General features: G+C 41.7%; 8 non-coding genes across 8 annotated transcripts; all 8 read right to left on the bottom strand.

Moving 5' to 3' along the window:
- Nucleotides 1-1,465: 1,465 nt before the first annotated feature.
- Nucleotides 1,466-1,537, bottom strand: TRNAC-GCA. Its single transcript has one exon. It is a non-coding gene; the product is annotated as a tRNA-Cys (tRNA).
- Nucleotides 1,538-10,289: 8,752 nt separating this feature from the next.
- On the bottom strand, nucleotides 10,290-10,361 carry TRNAC-GCA. The gene has a single exon. It is a non-coding gene; the product is annotated as a tRNA-Cys (tRNA).
- A 621-nt stretch (nucleotides 10,362-10,982) lies between these two features.
- On the bottom strand, nucleotides 10,983-11,054 carry TRNAC-GCA. The gene has a single exon. It is a non-coding gene; the product is annotated as a tRNA-Cys (tRNA).
- Nucleotides 11,055-11,720: 666 nt separating this feature from the next.
- On the bottom strand, nucleotides 11,721-11,792 carry TRNAC-GCA. The gene has a single exon. It is a non-coding gene; the product is annotated as a tRNA-Cys (tRNA).
- Nucleotides 11,793-12,457: 665 nt separating this feature from the next.
- TRNAC-GCA lies at nucleotides 12,458-12,529 on the bottom strand. Its single transcript has one exon. It is a non-coding gene; the product is annotated as a tRNA-Cys (tRNA).
- A 4,165-nt stretch (nucleotides 12,530-16,694) lies between these two features.
- Nucleotides 16,695-16,766, bottom strand: TRNAC-GCA. The gene has a single exon. It is a non-coding gene; the product is annotated as a tRNA-Cys (tRNA).
- Nucleotides 16,767-22,459: 5,693 nt separating this feature from the next.
- On the bottom strand, nucleotides 22,460-22,531 carry TRNAC-GCA. Its single transcript has one exon. It is a non-coding gene; the product is annotated as a tRNA-Cys (tRNA).
- Nucleotides 22,532-23,151: 620 nt separating this feature from the next.
- Nucleotides 23,152-23,223, bottom strand: TRNAC-GCA. The gene has a single exon. It is a non-coding gene; the product is annotated as a tRNA-Cys (tRNA).
- Between the last annotated feature and the right edge of the window lie 417 nt (nucleotides 23,224-23,640).

Here is a 23,640-nt window from a genome sequence, read left to right as displayed (position 1 = left end):
GTTACGGGACCTCTCTCCTCTGTCTGGGTGCCAGGGCCTAAATGTGTGACAGTGGCCTCTTCCAGTGGTGGGTGACGTGAAGCCTGATTCTCTGCTATGACATGAAGACTGATTCTGTGCTGACATGAAGCCAAAATCTCTGTTACGGGACCTCTCTCCTCTGACTGGGTGCCTGGGCCTAAATATGTGACAGTGGCCTGTTCCAGTGGTGGGTGACGTGAAGCCTGATTCTCTGCTATGACATGAAGACTAATTCTCTGCTGACATGAAGCCTGAATCTCTGTTACGGGACCTCTCTCCTCTGTCTGGGTGCCAGGGCCTAAATGTGTGACAGTGGCCTCTTCCAGTGGTGGGTGACGTGAAGCCTGATTCTCTGCTATGACATGAAGACTGATTCTGTGCTGACATGAGGCCAGATTCTCTGTTACGGGACCTCTCTCCTCTGTCTGGGTGCCGGGGCCTAAATATGTGACAGTGGCCTGTTCCAGTGGTGGGTGACGTGAAGCCTGATTCTCTGCTATGACATGAAGACTGATTCTCTGCTGACATGAAGCCAGATTCACTGCTATGGCATGAAGAGACTGATTCTCTGCTGACATGAAGCCAGATTCTCTGCTATGGCATGAAGAGACTGATTCTTTGCTGACGTGAAGCTAGATTCTCTGCTATGGGACCTCTGTCCAATTGATATTGGTAAATTTTTTATTTTTTTTATTTTAATTCATTTCCCTATCTACATTTGTTTGCAGGGGATTTACTTACATGTTGCTGCCTTTTGCAGCCCTCTAGCCCTTTCCTGGGCTGTTTTGCAGCCTTTTTAGTGCCAAAAAGTTCGGGTCCCCATTTACTTCAATGGGGTTCGGGACGAAGCTCGGGTCGGGTTCGGATCCCGAACCCGAACATTTCGGGAAGTTCGGTTCATGAAACCATATTTCTATTTTCATTAGGAAATCATGATTTCCCAAAGAGTTTTCCCTTTTTACTCCAAAAATATGGTGATGTTGGGAGATGAGGGGGGAGCCACTGTCTCCTGGTTAAGCCCTAGGAAACTGGTTTATTGGAATATCTATGAAGGGACAATAGTCAGTATTTCTTATGAATATTTTTAAGCCAAAACTGAGGGGTGTAACAAAGAGGAAAATGTGTCGTGCTAAGATTTGAAATTATTCATTTCCATGTTTTGCACCCTCTCCTGGTCTGTGCTTGCAAATACTGCTGAAAAAATTAGTGTCCAAACACTGATGGCCTGAATGAGGCCTTTTAACCATGTGTGAACTCTCTAATCTCCTCCAATTTCATCATAAAATGCAAAAGATTGTTCATATCAAATACATCTAAGAATATCACAAATATAAACTTTCTAATATAGTGACACCTTATTTAACGCTGACATTCTGTGATTTCTTATTCCCTATGATTAATTGGTTACAAATAACTAGTTTTGTTCTTGAGTCAAAACTTTGCAAGGGGGCACTTGGATTTGAACCAAGGACCTCTTGAGCTGCAGTCAAATGCTCTACCACTGAGCTATACCCCCCACATATGCTTTTATCTAGCAGGGAGACTTTGACAATTTCCAGCTATACATTTGTAGCCTTAAAATGTGCTTAACATGTTCAAATTCATTGAACTACCCTTCCATTTTCATTAGGAAATCATGATTTCCCAAAGATTTTTCACTTTTTACTCCAAAAATATGTAGGAATATTAGAAAGGAACAGCTCAGAGTGTAGTGACATGTTCTTTAAATTTGAGTTTTTCCACTTTCACATAGTTTTTTTTTGTCAGAATTTCATATTAGTATTTGTAAACCATAACCAAAAGTAGAACATTGATCTGCAGTCAAATGCTCTACCACTGAGCTATACCCCCAAATTCTGCCTTCTTATGCAAGCTAAAAGTCAGAGTATTTAGGTGTAGCTTTGTCTTTCTTTAAATATGCATAAAGGGGGTTGTCTCCCTTTAGCAAGTGGCATTTAACATGTCAAAATTCATGAAACCATATTTCTATTTTCATTAGGAAATCATGATTTCCCAAAGAGTTTTCCCTTTTTACTCCAAAAATATGGTGATGTTGGAAGATGAGGGGGGAGCCACTGTCTCCTGGATAAGCCCTAGGAAACTGATTTATTGGAATATCTATGAAGGGACAATAGTCAGTATTTCTTATGAATATTTTTAAGTCAAAACTGAGGGGTGTAACAAAGAGGATAATGTGTCGTGCTAAGATTTGAAATTATTCATTTCCATGTTTTGCACCCACTCCTGGTCTGTGCTTGCAAATACTGTTAATAAAAATAGTGTCCAAATACTGATGGCCTGAATGAGGCCTTTTAACCATGTGTGAATTCTCTAATCTCCTCCAATTTCATCATAAAATGCAAAAGATGGCCTGGACGTCTGCAGAGATGGCAGCGTGATCCCTGAGCTCCGCTGCTCTTGCTACTAAAACAGGCCGATTCAGCTTACAGCGGCGCGTCACATGGGGAAAAAGCTACCCCTGAAGAAGCCCTTTACCCACCCGTCCTCCCGAGGGGAAAGAACACTGGACACATACCTCACTCGCGGCTCCCAGCTTCCGTCCTCTCAGAGCGGCCCTCTCCAACGGTCAGCAACAGGCGCCATTACAGTGCAGACGGCCGCCGAATCCTCAGCCACAGCAGGTGAGCGCAACAGTAAGGTAGCAGGGGAACCCTCTCTTTGCCCCTTAGCTGCGGAGTTTGTACCGGAGCGGTCCACAAGCACTCCAGACCTAGGCTTGGAGTTCCCTGGCTGGCTACAGGGATCCCAGGATACTCACATTAACATGCCGCCTAAAATGGCGCTTAAACAGGCTAAACAGCCTGCGGCTACAGCACGCCGCCGTGAGTGGGGAGACAGCCCTGAAGTGGAAGCAGACACAGCTTCTGCCATTTTACACCCACCTGAGGAAACAAATATATGGAGCCAACTCTCAGTGTCTGGGGATGAGAATGGGGATGAGCCCCCTTGTGCCTCTCAGGATATGAAATCCCTACAGCAAGCATTACAGCAGATGCCCACAAAAGAAGATTTTAAAGTGATAGTAGCAGGGGTGCATGATGCCTTTAAAGCTGAAATTTCTTCTCTAAGAGTGGACTTTCAACAAGTCTCTGCCCGAGTAGATCAGATTGAAACTGAGCATGATGACACCAGAAGATATGTGTCCAAATTACAGTTTATTATAGCCACTCAATCCCAAGCTATTAAAGAAAATACTAATCATCTAGAGGATTAGGACAACAGAGGACGCTGTAATAATATACAGGTTAGGGGTTTGCTAGAATCGGAGTCTGATGAGGATTTAGACATTATATTGAACGAACTGTTTAATCTGATTTTGGCGCCCCAAACACGACTAGCCATCAAACTTGATAGGGCCCACAGAGCGCTTAGGCCGAAAAATATAACGTCACAACCACGAGATGTGATTTGTTGTCTGCATGACTTCCGCCTGAAAGAATCCATTATGGCCAAGGCGCGTACCTTACGTACGATTTCTTTTAAGGGTTCAAGTGTACATCTATACCAGGACTTATCTTGGCTGACCTTACAGAAAAGGAGAAGCCTTCAACCTCTATTAGCATGTTTGAAGGATCTCAAAATCCCATATCGTTGGGGCTTCCCCTTTGCCTTGATTGCTACGAAGAATGGCAAGACCTCTGTATTACGCACCCACGCGGACTTATCCCGTTTTTGTTCCTCTTTGGGCCTTAACACTCCGGCCCTTGATAATTGGGAAATCCCAGACCCTCCTCCAGCTCCAGGTCCATCATGGCACACAGTCCAGCGGAAAAGAAACCGACCCCCATCCCAACCGGGAGCATATGGATTTCCCCTACGTGACGCGCCTCCTTGAAAGTTTATATTTGAGGGATTGAATCCCTCTGAGGCCTTCAGATAACTATTTTTTTGAGCAGCAGCTCTTACAATTGGTGCAATTGTTTTCATTGCATTTTTTCTCTCTTTTATTTGATCTTTCTTGTTTCAGATATTCTCTGAGTTACCATTCTGACCTCGCCTGTTATGGCGTCCAGTCAGGTCCCTACCAACAGGACTCTATTTGTTGCCCTCTCTCTGTCCCTCACTCTAGATCTTGAGGTGGGACAGACGTGGGCTTTACTTTTCATTTTTGCGCACGTTATATTGAGTCTTGACTGGGTGATCACACCCATTGTTCAGAATTGTATATCATGTTCTTTGTCGTATATGTTGTCCTTTGTCTTCCCCTTTTCCCTTATGTTTCTTCCTCTTAGGTTCCTTATTGCTTGTATACCGAGACAAACTTCAGTGTATGGAGACGGGTGTTCGTTAGGGGATACCTCTCTGGTCATTGGCAAGTACTATTACACCACATACACCCATGATTAAGTGCATTTCCTTGAACGTTAAAGGACTCAACTCTAACGCAAAGCGACGTCTAGCCCTCACTGAGTGTAAATCTCATAGGGCAGACGTTGTTTTCCTGCAGGAGACACATTTTGACAGAGAGGGCTCCTTCAAATTTGCGGCCAGATCCTATCCACGAATATATTCAGCTAGTGCTGATACAAAAACTGCTGGAGTCGCTATCCTTTTATCTAATACATGTCCGGTGCAAGTGGAATCTGCACAGATTGATGATCATGGTAGATATGTAATACTTAAGGCCTCTCTCCATGGTGCCCCACTTATTTTATGCAATATTTATGCCCTAAATTCAAACCAGATTTCGTTCCTGAAGAAGGTCTTTCGAGAATTGGAAAAATATTTACCGGCAGCGCTTGTTGTCGCCTTTTCAGAGTATTGGGATAGATTGACCCTCGGAGAAGTGCCACCGTCTAGAGCCCAGCGAAAATTATCACTTCTCTTTAGAAAGCTCATTAGGCAATATGCCCTGTATGATCTATGGAGGGTCAATAATCCTTCGGCTAGGACTTATTCGTTTTATTCCCACCCTCACAGGACTCATACTCGTATAGATTATTTCTTTGGGAATACACCTGCCCTTAGGATGCTGACAGATGCTGAATTAGGAAATATCACGTGGTCAGATCACGCGCCAATTTCGGTCACGTTTAACCCAAAGAATGCTCATCCTAGGATATGCCACTGGTGACTTAATGAGTCCTTATTAACTAAATTACCGACCAGACAAGAGCTGGGTAGTTCCTTGGAAGAGTATTTTACCTTTAACCAACCCTCGGCCCCATCTGTAGCTATATTGTGGGAGGCACATAAGGCCGTTTTCAGAGGTAAATGTATTAGTGTTAGCACTAGATTGAAAAGGGATTACAATCTCCGATATAATAACACCCTTGCCCAATTAAAACAGTTAGAAACCCGGTTAGGGACTCATCGCTCCTGTCACTTATTACGACGTATAGTACTTCTCCGTGCCCGTTTACGTGAAATGGCTTTTGGAAAAACTGGTAAACTCCTATTGTACTCACGCCAACGGTTTTATATGTGGGGGAATAAATCACACACTATTTTAGCTCGTCAACTGCGGGAGTCAACCGCGACTACTACTCCAATGTCTCTGAGAAAGAGCAATGGAGACATGATATATGACCCTAAAGCGATACTTGACCAATTTCAGCAATACTATGCTTCCTTATATTCCCTTACACCACAGACACCCTCTGACCCAGTCGACCGCCAAGCACTATTTGATTCTTTTTTGGCTCAAAGTAATATACCCAAATTATCGCCAGAGGCAGGATCTGCACTTAATGCTCAGATCACAGCTGAGGAGATTCAAGGTGTAGTCTCCCAATTACCTAATGGCAAGTCGCCTGGGCCAGATGGGTTACCCTATTCTTATTATAAGACCTTCTCATCACTCCTTACACCTCATTTATGTACACTTTTTAATTCATTTCTACAAGGTTCAGCTATACCAGAGACCATGCTCCATTCCCATATAACTCTCATTCCAAAGCCGGGAAGAGATCCCCTAGATTGCGCAAATTACCGCCCTATTGCTCTTCTAAATTCTGATTTAAAAATATTCACCAAGATATTGGCGGATAGGTTGGCATATTGGCTCCCGCGATTGATACACTCAGATCAGGTTGGCTTTGTGAGGGGCCGGCAGGGCGGGGATAACACGAGAAGACTTATTAATCTGATAGACATTGCCAACAGGAAACATCAACAGGCACTACTACTGAGTTTAGACGCTGAAAAAGCGTTTGATCGCTTAAGCTGCCGTTTATGTTTTCCACCCTGCGGGCCTTTGGATTCTCTGTTCCCTTTATCTCAGCCCTCCACTCGTTATATAGCCATCCTACAGCGACAATTAAATTACCATATGCAAATTCAGCTCCTTTACCGATTAAAAACGGCACCAGGCAGGGATGTCCGCTCTCCCCTCTCCTGTTTGTGCTTTGCATTGAACCCTTAGCCGCAGCAATTAGGTCCCACCCGGATATTCATGGAATCCTGGTTAACCAAGTGGAGTATAAGATATCATTATTTGCAGATGATGTTTTGCTTACCTTATCAGACCTACATTTTACTCTGCCCAACTTATTTAACTTATTAACACTGTATAGTCGGCTTTCCGGATATAAGATTAATTCCTCGAAAACAGAAGCCCTCCCCTTAAACTTACCAGTAGATGTATTAACCACGTTACGATCTAACTACCGTTTTCGTTGGCAGGATGCTGCCCTGCGTTATTTAGGTGTAAATTTAGCAGCGACATATTCTTCTACATACTCCCATAATTTCCCCGCCCTTTTTCGAGAGCTTAGGTGTCTAATGACTAAATGGATGTCTCTTCCCATATCCATGTTTGGCCGCGTAGCGGCAGTTAAGATGTCCATTCTGCCAAAATTACTCTACCTATTTGAGACCCTCTCGGTACATGTACCAAGGACGGAATTACGAGCATTACAGGCGGGTATATTTAAATTCATATGGAATGGGAAGAGACATAGGATAGCTAGTAGTACCCTTATGGCCCTGAAATCTCAAGGGGGGTTGGCGGTTCCAGACATTACCAAATATTATTGGGCCACACATCTTAGACGGATTCCAGCATGGTCTAAACTTTATGCCTATTCTAGGTGGATGTAAATTGAAAAATTGGGGATTGCTCCTATACATCCTAACTCTTTGTTATGGTCTCCAATTCCACACACTCAATTGCCAGAGTTATTGGGACCAATGTTACATACATACAGAATATGGCAGCATTGTAAACACCGTTTTTCCCTGGTTTCTGAGAAATCCTCCATGACATCTTTTCTGTTTACACCACTTTTCGATGCTGGATTGCAGGTCTCCTTTTTTAAACCTTGGTTTTCCAGGAAGATATTTAGGTTTGCAGATATGATCGACTATAGAACGTTACAATTACTTTCACTAGATGAGCTTAGAAGATCTAGGTCACTTACGGAAGTCACTGAGTATCAATACTTACAGATCCAGCATTTGTTCACTACATTATTTCACTCAAAACAGATATCTGTCCCCACGTCTTTTGAGAAGACATGTAAACTTTCGGAGTCTACTAAAGGTCTTATATCTGAAATATATGTGCTCCTCTCCTCCCCGGCCTCTCCAGCGGCTGTACGCCACTCATATATGTCTAAGTGGGAATCGCTCTTACACGGTTCCATTTCAGTAGATGAGTGGAGGAAAATTTGGCAAAGAGCTGCGTTGACATCAACATGTGCTATTCATAGGGAAAATACTTACAAAATAATGATGTTTTGGTACCACACCCCTCAGTTATTACATAAGTTTAACCCTGATATTTCAGATCGTTGCTGGAGATGTAACGTGGAGGTGGGGTCGCATATCCATATCTTTTGGGAATGCCAGATTTTAAATCCATTCTGGAGTATGGTACAGGAAATTCTATACAGTTTGTTTGAAATAAGATTTCCCTTAGACCCTTATATATATTTATTAAATGTTCCACACGTACCTTTGAAGAAACATTTATTAAAACTAATGTTATACGTCCTGACTGCGGCTAGACGTTTTTTGGCAAGATTCTGGAAAAGAGTAGATTGCCCATCACGGGTTGAGCTCATAAATAGTATATTAGAAGTTAGACGCCTCGAACATATGTCGGCTACATTGCTTGCCTCGGTTGATAAGTTTGACCAGGTTTGGAAGCAGTGGGACATGGTATTTGAAGTCTCAAATTGAATAAGTCTATACCTTACCCATCCTAACCCTAATGTGTCAAGTCTTGTCATTCCCCTTTGTATGTCTGAATCCTTCTTATAGTAAATTTTATATAGCTTTACATAGTTAAAGCGAAAAATAGAAATTTTGTTACTTTATTAGCCTATAGGCTTTTAGTATATCTATGATCACCATGTGTGCACTTTCTCAAAATTACTCAGTATAGAGATATACACACACAAAAAATATGATGTGTGCTAATCTTTTCTTTGTTGTTCAAATGACTTCAGTTATATTTTTATATCAGGAATAATGTGCACCAAAGTCATGTTCTCTTGTATGTATGCACATGTTTATTCTTGTAAAAATCGTCAATAAAAAGACAATTGATAAAAAAAATGCAAAAGATTGTTCATATCAAATACATCTAAGAATATCACAAATATACACTTTCCAGTGGCGTACCGCCAATAGAGGCAGGGTACGCCACTGCTATGGGGCCCGCGGCACCGGAAGGCCCGGAGCGCTCAGAAGGCCCCGCCCCCTGCAACTGCGCTCACTGCAGGGCCGGCTCAGAGGCGGTCTGCACACTTATAATTGGCTCCGAGTCCCAGCGCCGCCGATAATACACGCCCCCCCCCCCCCCGACTTCTCATTGACTCACTGACACTGTGCGCTCCCTAGGACCCAACCGCGCTCCCTCGGCTCGTGCGTCTGCTGCGCCTGCACTGCTTCACATACTGGGCCAATCAGCATTAGCAGTGTGTTAAGATCCTGCTGCTGATTGGCCCAGCCAGTGCAGGCAGCAGGCGCGCACCCAGCAGCATGGAATGGTAGAACTTTAGAGTGAGTTGTGCTGCCCGGCCGCGACAGACGCCAGTGCCTTTTCCATCATCTCACAGCCAGTCCGGACCTGTGCCACTGCCAGCCGTCGTCCACACAGTAGGACTATCTTTACAACCGGGATCATTAATGAAAAAAATGTCTGTAGTGTACTAATAACAGTCTGTACTAATAACAGTCTCCTAGCACTGGCGTAACTAGAAATGACTGGGCAGTGGGCCCCACAGGAAATTTTTGAAGGGCCCCCCCCCAGCTGTTTGGCACCTCTGACCGGCAGAGACACTTGACTTCTTCCCTAATACAGTCCAAATTCTAATTATCGTCCAAAAGACAAGTCATGGAAATATATGTATACTGTGTAGTATGATATTTTGAAAGTAAAGGTAAGAATAAAGGTCTTCTGGTTAGTACAGTATACTTTCTATATTTCCATGACTTGTCTATTGGACGATAATTGGACTGTATTAGGGAAGTCAAGTGTCTCTGCTGGTCAGAGGTGCCGGACAGCTGGGAGAGGGGCAATTCAAAAATTTCCTGTGGGGCCCGTTCAAAAATTTCCTGTGGGGCCCAGTCATTTCTAATTACGCTAGTGCTAATAGAGACTGTATAAAACGTTCCAGTTCCAGAACTTCACGTATAGGACTTTCTGAGGGCAGCAGCAAGCAGAGTTCCTGTGGGGGTGGGCGGTACTGTAGGCTCATAGAGGACTCAGGAATGTGCCCTTCCCCTCGCCCCCCCATGAACTCTGCTTGCTGTTAAAGGGAACCTGTCACCTCAAAAACACAAATAAAACCGCCAGCATTAGTCGTCCCGAGTCTGTTCATAATTAGAGATGAGCAAATTTCATATTTTAAAATTCGTTCATGCTTCGTTTGGTGGTAAATAGTGAATTGCATTATGGATTCCGTTACCATGGACCATAATGCAATTCCATGACGGAATGCCTTTATAGGCATTCCATTATTCATTCTGTCATAATAGAAGTCTAGGGCCTGCATAACGGATCCGTCCGGTTTGCGTTATGCTGGAGTCCTCAGTAGGTCATGTATAAGTTTCTATATAGGCAAATGGGGGTGTGGCAGGAGAGAAGCCAGGGCAGGAGGTGGGATGGGCCAAGGTAGTGGGCGGGGTTAAGGGGCCCAATTCAGATTCTTGCTATGGGGCCCAATGATTTCTATGTACGCCCCTGACACTTTCTAATATAGTGACACCTTATTTAACGCTGACATTCTGTGATTTCTTATTCCCTATGATTAATTGGTTACAAATAACTAGTTTAGTTCTTGAGTCAAAACTTTGCAAGGGGGCACTCAGATTTGAACCAAGGACCTCTTGATCTGCAGTCAAATGCTCTACCACTGAGCTATACCCCCACATATGCATCTATCTAGCAGGCAGACTTTGACAATTTTCAGCTATACATTTGTAGCCTTAAAATGTGCTTAACATGTTCAAATTCAATGAACTACCCTTCCATTTTCATTAGGAAATCATGATTTCCCAAAGATTTTTCACTTATTACTCCAAAAATATGTAGGAATATTAGAAAGGAACAGCTCAGAGTGTAGTGACATGTTCTTTAAATTAGAGTTTTGCCACTTTCACATAGTTTTTTTTGTCAGAATTTCATATTAGTATTTGTAAACCATAACCAAAAGTAGAACATAGAGGGAAAAAGTGTCCTGGAAAGATTCTGAATTTTTCTGTGTTCTGTAGCCACTCCTGATTTGGGCTTATAGGTATTGATAAAACAAAAATGTGTCCAAACTCTGATGGCTTGATAGTGGCCTTATAACATGTGAGAATACTCTAAGCTGCCCTGTTTTCATCATGAAATCCAAAAGATTGTTCAATTAAAATACCTCTTAGTGTATCAGAAATATACACTACCTAATTTGGTGACACCATATTTAATGTTGACTTTCTGTGATTTCTTATTCCCTGTGATTAATTGGTTGCAAATTATCTGCTGGATCTTAAATCAAAACTTCACAAAGGGGCACTCGGATTTGAACCAAGGACCTCTAGATCTGCAGTCAAATGCTCTTCCACTGAGCTATACCCCCAAATTCTGCCTTCTTATGCAAGCTAAAAGTCAGAGTATTTAGGTGTAGCTTTGTCTTTCTTTAAATATGCATAAAGGGGGTTGTCTCCCTTTAGCAAGTGGCATTTAACATGTCAAAATTCATGAAACCATATTTCTATTTTCATTAGGAAATCATGATTTCCCAAAGAGTTTTCCCTTTTTACTCCAAAAATATGGTGATGTTGGGAGATGAGGGGGGAGCCACTGTCTCCTGGATAAGCCCTAGGAAACTGGTTTATTGGAATATCTATGAAGGGACAATAGTCAGTATTTCTTATGAATATTTTTAAGTCAAAACTGAGGGGTGTAACAAAGAGGAAAATGTGTCGTGCTAAGATTTGAAATTATTCATTTCCATGTTTTGCACCCACTCCTGGTCTGTGCTTGCAAATACTGTTAATAAAAATAGTGTCCAAATACTGATGGCCTGAATGAGGCCTTTTAACCATGTGTGAATTCTCTAATCTCCTCCAATTTCATCATAAAATGCAAAAGATTGTTCATATCAAATACATCTAAGAATATCACAAATATACACTTTCTAATATAGTGACACCTTATTTAACGCTGACATTCTGTGATTTCTTATTCCCTATGATTAATTGGTTACAAATAACTAGGTTAGTTCTTGAGTCAAAAGTTTGCAAGGGGGCACTTGGACTTGAACCAAGGACCTCTTGATCTGCAGTCAAATGCTCTACCACTGAGGTATACCCCCAAATTCTGCCTTCTTATGCAAGCTAAAAGTCAGAGTATTTAGGTGTAGCTTTGTCTTTCTTTAAATATGCATAAAGGGGGTTGTCTCCCTTTAGCAAGTGGCATTTAACATGTCAAAATTCATGAAACCATATTTCTATTTTCATTAGGAAATCATGATTTCCCAAAGAGTTTTCCCTTTTTACTCCAAAAATATGGTGATGTTGGGAGATGAGGGGGGAGCCACTGTCTCCTGGATAAGCCCTAGGAAACTGTTTATTAGAATAGCTATGAAGGGACAATAGTCAGTATTTCTTATGAATATTTTTAAGCCAAAACTGAGGGGTGTAACAAAGAGGAAAATGTGTCGTGCTAAGATTTGAAATTATTCATTTCCATGTTTTGCACCCACTCCTGGTCTGTGCTTGCAAATAATGTTAATAAAAATAGTGTCCAAATACTGATGGCCTGAATGAGGCCTTTTAACCATGTGTGAATTCTCTAATCTCCTCCCATTTCATCATAAAATGCAAAAGATTGTTCATATCAAATACATCTAGGAATATCACAAATATACACTTTCTAATATAGTGACACCTTATTTAACGCTGACATTCTGTGATTTCTTATTCCCTATGATTAATTGGTGACAAATAACTAGTTTAGTTCTTGAGTCAAAAGTTTGCAAGGGGGCACTCGGATTTGAACCAAGGACCTCTTGATCTGCAGTCAAATGCTCTACCACTGAGCTATACCCCCACATATGCATTTATCTAGCAGGCAGACTTTGACAATTTTCAGCTATACATTTGTAGCCTTAAAATGTGCTTAACATGTTCAAATTCATTGAACTACCCTTCCATTTTCATTAGAAAATCATGATTTCCCAAAGATTTTTCACTTATTACTCCAAAAATATGTAGGAATATTAGAAAGGAACAGCTCAGAGTGTAGTGACATGTTCTTTAACCCCTTAAGGACACAGCGTTTTTACGCCTTAGGACCAGGCCATTTTTTGAAAATCTGACCAGAGTCCCTTTAAGTGCTGATAACTTTAAAACGATTTGACTTATCCAGGCCGTTCTGAGATTGTTTTTTCGTCACATATTGTACTTTATGACACTGGTAAAATGGAGTAAAAAAAAAAATTTTTTTTGCACCAAAAAATACCTAATTTAACAAAAATTTGGAAAAATTTGCAAATTTCAAAGTTTCAGTTTCTCTACTTCTGTAATACATAGTAATACCCCCAAAAATTGTGATGACTTTACATTCCCCATATGTATACTTCATGTTTGAATAGTTTTGGGAATGATATTTTATTTTTTGGGGATGTTATAAGGCTTAGAAGTTTAGAAGCAAATCTTAAAATTTTTCAGAAATTTACAAAAACTCAATTTTTAAGGACCAGTTCAGGTCTCAAGTCACTTTGCGAGGCTTACATTATAGAAACCACCCAAAAATGACCCCATCTAAGAAACTACACCCCTCAAGGTATTCAAAACTGATTTTGCATACGTTGTTAACCCTTTAGGTGTTGCACAAGAGTTATTGGCAAATGGGGAGGAAATTTGAGAATTTCATTTTTTTGTCTAATTTTTCATTTTAACCCATTTTTTCCACTAACAAACCAAGGGTTAACAGCCAAACAAGACTGTATCTTTATTGCCCTGAATCTGCCGTTTACAGAAACACCCAATATGTGGCCGTAAACTACTGTACGGCCACACAGCGGGGCGTAGAGGGAAAGGTGCGCCGTATGGTTTTTGGAAGGCTGATTTTTATGGACTGGTTTATTTACACCATGTCCCATTTGAAGCCCCCTGATGCACCCCTAGAGGAGAAACTCCCTAAAAGTGACCCCATCTAAGAAACTACACCCCTCAAGGTATTCAAAACTGATTTTACATACATCGTTAACCCTTTAGGTGTTGTACAAGAGTTATTGGCAAATGGCGATGAAATTTGAGAATTTCATTTTTTTGCCTAATTTTCCATTTTAACCCATTTTTTCCACTAACAAAGCAAGGGTTAACAGCCAAACAAGACTGTTTCTTTATTGCCCTGACTCTGCTGTTTACAGAAACACCCCATATGTGGCCGTAAACTACTGTACGGCCACACAGCAGGGCGTAGAGTGAAAGGTGCGCCGTTTGGTTTTTGGAGGGCTGATTTTGCTGGACTGTTTTTTTGGCACCATGTCCCATTTGAAGCCCCCCTGATGCACCCCTAGATTATAAACTCCATAAAAGTGACCCCATCTAAGAAACTACACCCCTCAAGGTATTCAAAACTGATTTTACAAACTTTGTTAACCCTTTAGGTGTTGCACAAGATTTAATGGAAAATAGAGATACAATTTCAAAATTTCACTTTTTTGGCAGATTTTCCATTTTAATAGTTTTTTTCCAGTTACAAAGCAAGGGTTAACAGCCAAACAAAACTTATTATTTATGGCCCTAATTCTGTAGTTTACAGAAACACCCCATATGTGGTCGTAAACCGCTGTACGGGCACACGGCAGGGCACAGAAGGAAAGGAACACCATATGGTTTTTGGAAGGCAGGTTTTGCTGGACTGTTTTTTTTTACACCATGTCCCATTTGAAGCCCCCCTGATGCACCCCTAGAGTAGAAACTCCAAAAAAGTGACCCCATTTTAGAAACTACGGGATAGGGTGGCAGTATTGTTGGTACTAGTTTAGGGTACATATGATTTTTGGTTGCTCTATATTACACTTTTTGTGCGGCAATGTCACAAGAAATAGCTTTTTTGGCACCGTTTTTTTTTTTGTTATTTACAACATTCATCTGACAGGTTAGATCATGTGGTAATTTTATAGAGCAGGTTGTCACGGACGTGGCGATACCTAATATGTATACAATTTTTTTTATTTATGTAAGTTTTACACAATGATTTCATTTTTAAAACCCAAAAAATGTTTTAGTGTCTCCATAGTCTAAGAGCCATAGTTTTTTCAGTTTTTAGGCGATTATCTTAAGTAGGGTCTCATTTTTTGTGGGATGAGATGACGGTTTGATTGGCATCTATTTTGGGGTGCATATGACTTTTTGATTGCTTGCTATTACACTTTTTGTGACGTAAGATGACAAAAAATGGCTTTTTTTACACCGCTTTTATTTTTATTTTTTTCCGGTGGTCATCTGAGGGGTTAGATAATGTGATATTTTTATAGAGCCGGGCGATACGGACGCGGCGATACCTAATATGTATACTTTTTTTTTATTTATGTAAGTTTTACACAATGGTTTCATTTTTGAAACAAAAAAAATCATGTTTTAGTGTCTCCATAGTCTAAGAGCCATAGTTTTTTCAGTTTTTGGGCGATTATCTTGGGTAGGGTATGATTTTTGCGGGATGAGATGACGGTTTGATTGTTACAATTTTGGCGTACATGCGACTTTTTTTGATCACTTTTATTACCTTTTTTGGGAAGTAAGGTGGGCAAAATTTCAATTTCATCATAGTTTTTTATTTTTTATTTTTATGGTGTTCACCGTTCGGGTAAAGTAACATGACCGTTTTATAGATCAGGTCGTTACGGACGCGGCGATACCAAACATGTGTAGGGAATTTTATTTTTTTCATTTTTTATCAGTGATAAATGTGTTTTTTGATTTTTACTTTTTTTTCACTTTTATTCACTTTTTTTTGACCCAGACCCACTTGGTTCTTGATGATCCAGTGGGTCTGATGTCTGTATAATACAGTACAGAACAATATATATTGTACTGCACTGTATTTTACTTACACTGAACAGATCTATGCCTTTCAGCACAGATCTGTTCAGCACCATGGACACCATGGACAGCAGAACTTCGCAGACGGGGAAGGGTAAGGAGGGGATCTCTCGGGGGGCTGTCTGGGGGCTCTCTCCCTCTCCATCGGGGGGCTGCATGGGAGAGGGAGGGAGCTCCCTGCGCTGTTAACCTTTTCCATACAGCGGTCCGTACGGACCGCTGTATGGAAAGGGTTAAACGGCTGACATCGCATCGCACCCTGGTATACCTGGTATACCCACTGAACACCAATGAATTTTCAAGGGGAGGCGGGCGGGGGATCGCGATCCCGCCTGCCGCACCGCCCGCCTCCCGCACCGCCCACACCGCCCGCAACCCTCCCCCTGCACCTACCGCCACCATAAAAATCATTCGGGTGTGCAGGGGGGGTGAATAAAACTTTTTTTAGGCATATAAAGTTTCTGGTCCCCGCGGTCAGGTACCGCGGGGACCAGAAACTGCAGAAATCGCAGCAAACCGCAGGTCTGAATTGACCTGCGGTTTGCCGCGATCGCCGACATGGGGGGGTCACGGGACCCCCCCGCGCATTTAGCCTAGGTGCCTTCTCAATGATTTGAGCAGGCACAGGGTTCCGATCACTGCCAGCCGCACGGCAGTGATCGAAAATACACAGGGCGTACATGTACGCCCTGTGTCCTTAAGTACCAGGGCACAAGGGCGTACCTGTACGCCCTATGTCCTTAAGAGGTTAAATTTGAGTTTTGCCACTTTCACATAGTTTTTTTTGTCAGAATTTCATATTAGTATTTGTAAACCATAACCAAAAGTAGAACATAAAGGGAAAACGTGTCCTGGAAAGATTCTGAATTTTTCTGTGTTCTGTAGCCACTCCTGATTTGGGCTTATAGGTATTGATAAAACAAAAATGTGTCCAAACTCTGATGGCTTGATAGTGGCCTTATAACATGTGAGAATACTCTAAGCTGCCCTGTTTTCATCATGAAATCCAAAAGATTGTTCAATTAAAATACCTCTTAGTGTATCAGAAATATACACTACCTAATTTGGTGACACCATATTTAATGTTGACTTTCTGTGATTTCTTATTCCCTGTGATTAATTGGTTGCAAATTATCTGCTGGATCTTGAGTCAAAACTTCACAAGGGGACACTTGGATTTGAACCAAGGACCTCTTGATCTGCAGTCAAATGCTCTACCACTGAGCTATACCCCCAAATTCTGCCTTCTTATGCAAGCTAAAAGTCAGAGTATTTAGGTGTAGCTTTGTCTTTCTTAAATATGCATAAAGGGGGTTGTCTCCCTTTAGCAAGTGGCATTTAACATGTCAAAATTCATGAAACCATATTTCTATTTTCATTAGGAAATCATGATTTCCCAAAGAGTTTTCCCTTTTTACTCCAAAAATATGGTGATGTTGGGAGATGAGGGGGGAGCCACTGTCTCCTGGATAAGCCCTAGGAAACTGGTTTATTGGAATATCTATGAAGGGACAATAGTCAGTATTTCTTATGAATATTTTTAAGTCAAAACTGAGGGGTGTAACAAAGAGGAAAATGTGTCGTGCTAAGATTTGAAATTATTCATTTCCATGTTTTGCACCCACTCCTGGTCTGTGCTTGCAAATACTGTTAATAAAAATAGTGTCCAAATACTGATGGCCTGAATGAGGCCTTTTAACCACCTCCGGACCGCCTAACGCAGGATCGCGTTCCGGAGGTGGCAGCCCTGCGCACAGTCACGCATATACGCGTCATCTCGCGAGACGCGAGACTTCCTGTGAACGCGCGCGCGCTCACAGGAACGGAAGGTAAGAGAGTTGATCTCCAGCCTGCCAGCGGCGATCGTTCGCTGGCAGGCTGGAGATGTGTTTTTTTTAACCCCTAACAGGTATATTAGACGCTGTTTTGATAACAGCGTCTAATATACCTGCTACCTGGTCCTCTGGTGGTCCCCTTTGTTTGGATCGACCACCAGAGGACACAGGTAGCTCAGTAAAGTAGCACCAAGCACCACTACACTACACTACACCCCCCCCCCGTCACTTATTAACCCCTTATTAGCCCCTGATCACCCCTAATCACCCCTGATCACCCCATATAGACTCCCTGATCACCCCCCTGTCATTGATTACCCCCCTGTCATTGATCAACCCCCTGTAAAGCTCCATTCAGACGTCTGCATGATTTTTACGGATCCACTGATAGATGGATCGGATCCGCAAAACGCATCCGGACGTCTGAATGAAGCCTTACAGGGGCGTGATCAATGACTGTGGTGATCACCCCATATAGACTCCCTGATCACCCCCCTGTCATTGATTACCCCCCTGTCATTGATTACCCCCCTGTAAAGCTCCATTCAGACGTCCGCATGATTTTTACGGATCCACTGATAGATGGATCGGATCCGCAAAACGCATCCGGACGTCTGAATGAAGCCTTACAGGGGCATGATCAATGACTGTGGTGATCACCCCATATAGACTCCCTGATCACCCCCCTGTAAAGCTTCATTCAGATGTCCGCATGATTTTTACGGATGCACTGATACATGGATCGGATCCGCAAAACGCATCCGGTCGTCTGAATGAAGCCTTACAGGGGCATGATCAATGACTGTGGTGATCACCCCGCTGTCATTGATTACCCCCCTGTAAAGCTCCATTCAGATGTCCGCATGATTTTTACGGATGCACTGATAGATGGATCGGATCCGCAAAACGCATCCGGACGTCTGAATGAAGCCTTACAGGGGCATGATCAATGACTGTGGTGATCACCCCATATAGACTCCCTGATCACCCCCCTGTCATTGATTACCCCCCTGTAAAGCTCCATTCAGACGTCCGCATGATTTTTACGGATGCACTGATAGATGGATCGGATCCGCAAAACGCATCCGGACGTCTGAATGAAGCCTTACAGGGGCGTGATCAATGACTGTGGTGATCACCCCATATAGACTCCCTGATCACCCCCCTGTCATTGATTACCCCCCTGTAAAGCTCCATTCAGACGTCCGCATGATTTTTACGGATGCACTGATAGATGGATCGGATCCGCAAAACGCATCCGGACGTCTGAATGAAGCCTTACAGGGGCATGATCAATGACTGTGGTGATCACCCCATATAGACTCCCTGATCACCCCCCTGTCATTGATTACCCCCCTGTCATTGATTACCCCCCTGTAAAGCTCCATTCAGATGTCCGCATGATTTTTACGGATGCACTGATAGATGGATCGGATCCGCAAAACGCATCCGGACGTCTGAATGAAGCCTTACACGGGCGTGATCAATGACTGTGGTTATCACCCCATATAGACTCCCTGATCACCCCCCTGTCATTGATCACCCCCCTGTCATTGATCAACCCCCCTGTCATTGATCAACCCCCCTGTCATTGATCAACCCCCCTGTCATTGATCAACCCCCCTGTCATTGATCACCCCCCTGTCATTGATCACCCCCCTGTCATTGATCACCCCTCTGTAAGGCTCCATTCAGATATTTTTTTGGCCCAAGTTAGCGGAATTTTTTTTTTTTTTTCTTACAAAGTCTCATATTCCACTAACTTGTGTCAAAAAATAAAATCTCACATGAACTCACCATACCCCTCACGGAATCCAAATGCGTAAAATTTTTTAGACATTTATATTCCAGACTTCTTCTCACACTTTAGGGCCCCTAGAATGCCAGGGCAGTATAAATACCCCACATGTGACCCCATTTCGGAAAGAAGACACCCCCAGGTATTCCGTGAGGGGCATATTGAGTCCATGAAAGATTGAAATTTTTGTCCCAAGTTAGCGGAACGGGAGACTTTGTGAGAAAAAAATTAAAAATATCAATTTCCGCTAACTTGTGCCAAAAAAAAAAAATTTCTATGAACTCGCCATGCCCCTCATTGAATACCTTGGGGTGTCTTCTTTCCAAAATGGGGTCACATGTGGGGTATTTATACTGCCCTGGCATTCTAGGGGCCCCAAAGCGTGAGAAGAAGTCTGGTATCCAAATGTCTAAAAATGCCCTCCTAAAAGGAATTTGGGCACCTTTGCGCATCTAGGCTCCAAAAAAGTGTCACACATCTGGTATCGCCGTACTCAGGAGAAGTTGGGGAATGTGTTTTGGGGTGTCATTTTACATATACCCATGCTGGGTGAGAGAAATATCTTGGTCAAATGCCAACTTTGTATAAAAAAATGGGAAAAGTTGTCTTTTGCCAAGATATTTCTCTCACCCAGCATGGGTATATGTAAAATGACACCCCAAAACACATTCCCCAACTTCTCCTGAATACGGCGATACCACATGTGTGACACTTTTTTGCAGCCTAGGTGGGCAAAGGGGCCCATATTCCAAAGAGCACCTTTAGGATTTCACAGGTCATTTACCTACTTACCACACATTAGGGCCCCTGGAAAATGCCAGGGCAGTATAACTACCCCACAAGTGACCCCATTTTGGAAAGAAGACACCCCAAGGTATTCCGTGAGGGGCATGGCGAGTTCCTAGAATTTTTTATTTTTTGTCACAAGTTAGTGGAAAATGCTTATTTTTTTTTTTTTTTTTTTTTTCATACAAAGTCTCATATTCCACTAACTTGTGACAAAAAATAAAAATTTCCATGAACTCACTATGCCCATCAGCGAATACCTTGGGGTCTCTTCTTTCCAAAATGGGGTCACTTGTGGGGTAGTTATACTGCCCTGGCATTCTAGGGGCCCAAATGTGTGGTAAGGAGTTTAAAATCAAATTCTGTAAAAAATGACCTGTGAAATCCGAAAGGTGCTCTTTTGAATATGGGCCCCTTTGCCCACCTAGGCTGCAAAAAAGTGTCACACATCTGGTATCTCCGTAATCGGGAGAAGTTGGGGAATGTGTTTTGGGGTGTCATTTTACATATACCCATGCTGGGTGAGAGAAATATCTTGGCAAAAGACAACTTTTCCCATTTTTTTATACAAAGTTGGCATTTGACCAAGATATTTATCTCACCCAGCATGGGTATATGTAAAAAGACACCCCAAAACACATTCCTCAACTTCTCCTGAATACAGAGATACCAGATGTGTGACACTTTTTTGCAGCCTAGGTGGGCAAAGGGGCCCACATTCCAAAGAGCACCTTTCGGATTTCACAGGTCATTTACCTACTTACCACACATTTGGGCCCCTAGAATGCAAGGGCAGTATAACTACCCCACAAGTGACCCCATTTTGGAAAGAAGAGACCCCAAGGTATTCGCTGATGGGCATAGTGAGTTCATGGAAGTTTTTATTTTTTGTCACAAGTTTGTGGAATATGAGACTTTGTATGAAAAAAAAAAAAAAAATCATCATTTTCCACTAACTTGTGACAAAAAATAAAAAATTCTAGGAACTCGCCATGCCCCTCACGGAATACCTTGGGGTGTCTTCTTTACAAAATGGAGTCACTTGTGGGGTAGTTATACTGCCCTGGTATTCTAGGGGCCCAAATGTGTGGTAAGGAGTTTGAAATCAAATTCAGGAAAAAATGAGGAGTGAAATCCGAAAGGTGCTCTTTGGAATATGGGCCCCTTTGCCCACCTAGGCTGCAAAAAAGTGTCACACATCTGGTATCCCCGTACTCAGGAGAAGTTGAGGAATGTGTTTTGGGGTGTCTTTTTACATATACCCATGCTGGGTGAGATAAATATCTTGGTCAAATGACAACTTTGTATAAAAAAATGGGAAAAGTTGTCTTTTGCCAAGATATTTCTCTCACCCAGCATGGGTATATATAAAATGACACCCCAAAACACATTCCCCACCTTCTCCTGAGTACGGAGATACCAGATGTGTGACACTTTTTTGCAGCCTATGTGGGCAAAGGGGCCCATATTCCAAAGAGCACCTTTCGGATTTCACAGGTCATTTTTTACAGAATTTGATTTCAAACTCCTTACCACACATTTGGGCCCCTAGAATGCCAGGGCAGTATAACTACCCCACAAGTGACCCCATTTTGGAAAGAAGAGACCCCAAGGTATTCGCTGATGGGCATAGTGAGTTCATAGAATTTTTTATTTTTTGTCACAAGTTAGTGGAATATGAGACTTTGTAAGAAAAAAAAAAAAAAATCATCATTTTCCGCTAACTTGTGACAAAAAATAAAAAGTTCTATGAACTCACTATGCCCATCAGCGAATACCTTAGGGTGTGTACTTTCAGAAATGGGGTCATTTGTGGGGTGTTTGTACTGTCTGGGCATTGTAGAACCGCAGGAAACATGACAGGTGCTCAGAAAGTCAGAGCTGCTTCAAAAAGCGGAAATTCACATTTTTGTACCATAGTTTGTAAACGCTATAACTTTTACCCAAACCATTTTTTTTTTACCCAAACATTTTTTTTTTATCAAAGACATGTAGAACTATAAATTTAGAGCAAAATTTCTATATGGATGTCGTTTTTTTTGCAAAATTTTACAACTGAAAGTGAAAAATGTCATTTTTTTGCAAAAAAATCGTTAAATTTCGATTAATAACAAAAAAAGTAAAAATGTCAGCAGCAATGAAATACCACCAAATGAAAGCTCTATTAGTGAGAAGAAAAGGAGGTAAAATTCATTTGGGTGGTAAGTTGCATGACCGAGCAATAAACGGTGAAAGTAGTGTAGGTCAGAAGTGTAAAAAGTGGCCTGGTCTTTCAGGGTGTTTAAGGACTGGGGGCTGAGGTGGTTAACCATGTGTGAATTCTCTAATCTCCTCCAATTTCATCATAAAATGCAAAAGATTGTTCATATCAAATACATCTAAGAATATCACAAATATACACTTTCTAATATAGTGACACCTTATTTAACGCTGACATTCTGTGATTTCTTATTCCCTATGATTAATTGGTTACAAATAACTAGTTTAGTTCTTGAGTCAAAAGTTTACAAGGGGGCACTCGGATTTGAACCAAGGACCTCTTGATCTGCAGTCAAATGCTCTACCACTGAGCTATACCCCCACATATGCATTTATCTAGCAGGCAGACTTTGACAATTTTCAGCTATACATTTGTAGCCTTAAAATGTGCTTAACATGTTCAAATTCATTGAACTACCCTTCCATTTTCATTAGAAAATCATGATTTCCCAAGATTTTTCACTTTTTACTCCAAAAATATGTAGGAATATTAGAAAGGAACAGCTCAGAGTGTAGTGACATGTTCTTTAAATTTGAGTTTTGCCACTTTCACATAGTTTTTTTTGTCAGAATTTCATATTAGTATTTGTAAACCATAACCAAAAGTAGAACATAGAGGGAAAAAGTGTCCTGGAAAGATTCTGAATTTTTCTGTGTTCTGTAGCCACTCCTGATTTGGGCTTATAGGTATTGATAAAACAAAAATGTGTCCAAACTCTGATGGCTTGATAGTGGCCTTATAACATGTGAGAATACTCTAAGCTGCCCTGTTTTCATCATGAAATCCAAAAGATTGTTCAATTAAAATACCTCTTAGTGTATCAGAAATATACACTACCTAATTTGGTGACACCATATTTAATGCTGACTTTCTGTGATTTCTTATTCCCTGTGATTAATTGGTTGCAAATTATCTGCTGGATCTTGAGTCAAAACTTCACAAGGGGGCACTCGGATTTGAACCAAGGACCTCTTGATCTGCAGTCAAATGCTCTACCACTGAGCTATACCCCCAAATTCTGCCTTCTTATGCAAGCTAAAAGTCAGAGTATGTAGGTGTAGCTTTGTCTTTCTTTAAATATGCATAAAGGGGGTTGTCTCCCTTTAGCAAGTGGCATTTAACATGTCAAAATTCATGAAACCATATTTCTATTTTCATTAGGAAATCATGATTTCCCAAAGAGTTTTCCCTTTTTACTCCAAAAATATGGTGATGTTGGGAGATGAGGGGGGAGCCACTGTCTCCTGGATAAGCCCTAGGAAACTGGTTTATTGGAATATCTATAAGGGACAATAGTCAGTATTTCTTATGAATATTTTTAAGCCAAAACTGAGGGGTGTAACAAAGAGGAAAATGTGTCGTGCTAAGATTTGAAATTATTCATTTCCATGTTTTGCACCCACTCCTGGTCTGTGCTTGCAAATACTGTT

This window comes from Bufo bufo, chromosome 2 (assembly GCF_905171765.1).
Source record: "Bufo bufo chromosome 2, aBufBuf1.1, whole genome shotgun sequence".
Lineage (NCBI taxonomy): Eukaryota > Metazoa > Chordata > Amphibia > Anura > Bufonidae > Bufo > Bufo bufo.
The sequence above is the reverse complement of the archived record's forward strand: the minus strand, read 5'-3'. Positions and strand labels throughout refer to the sequence as shown.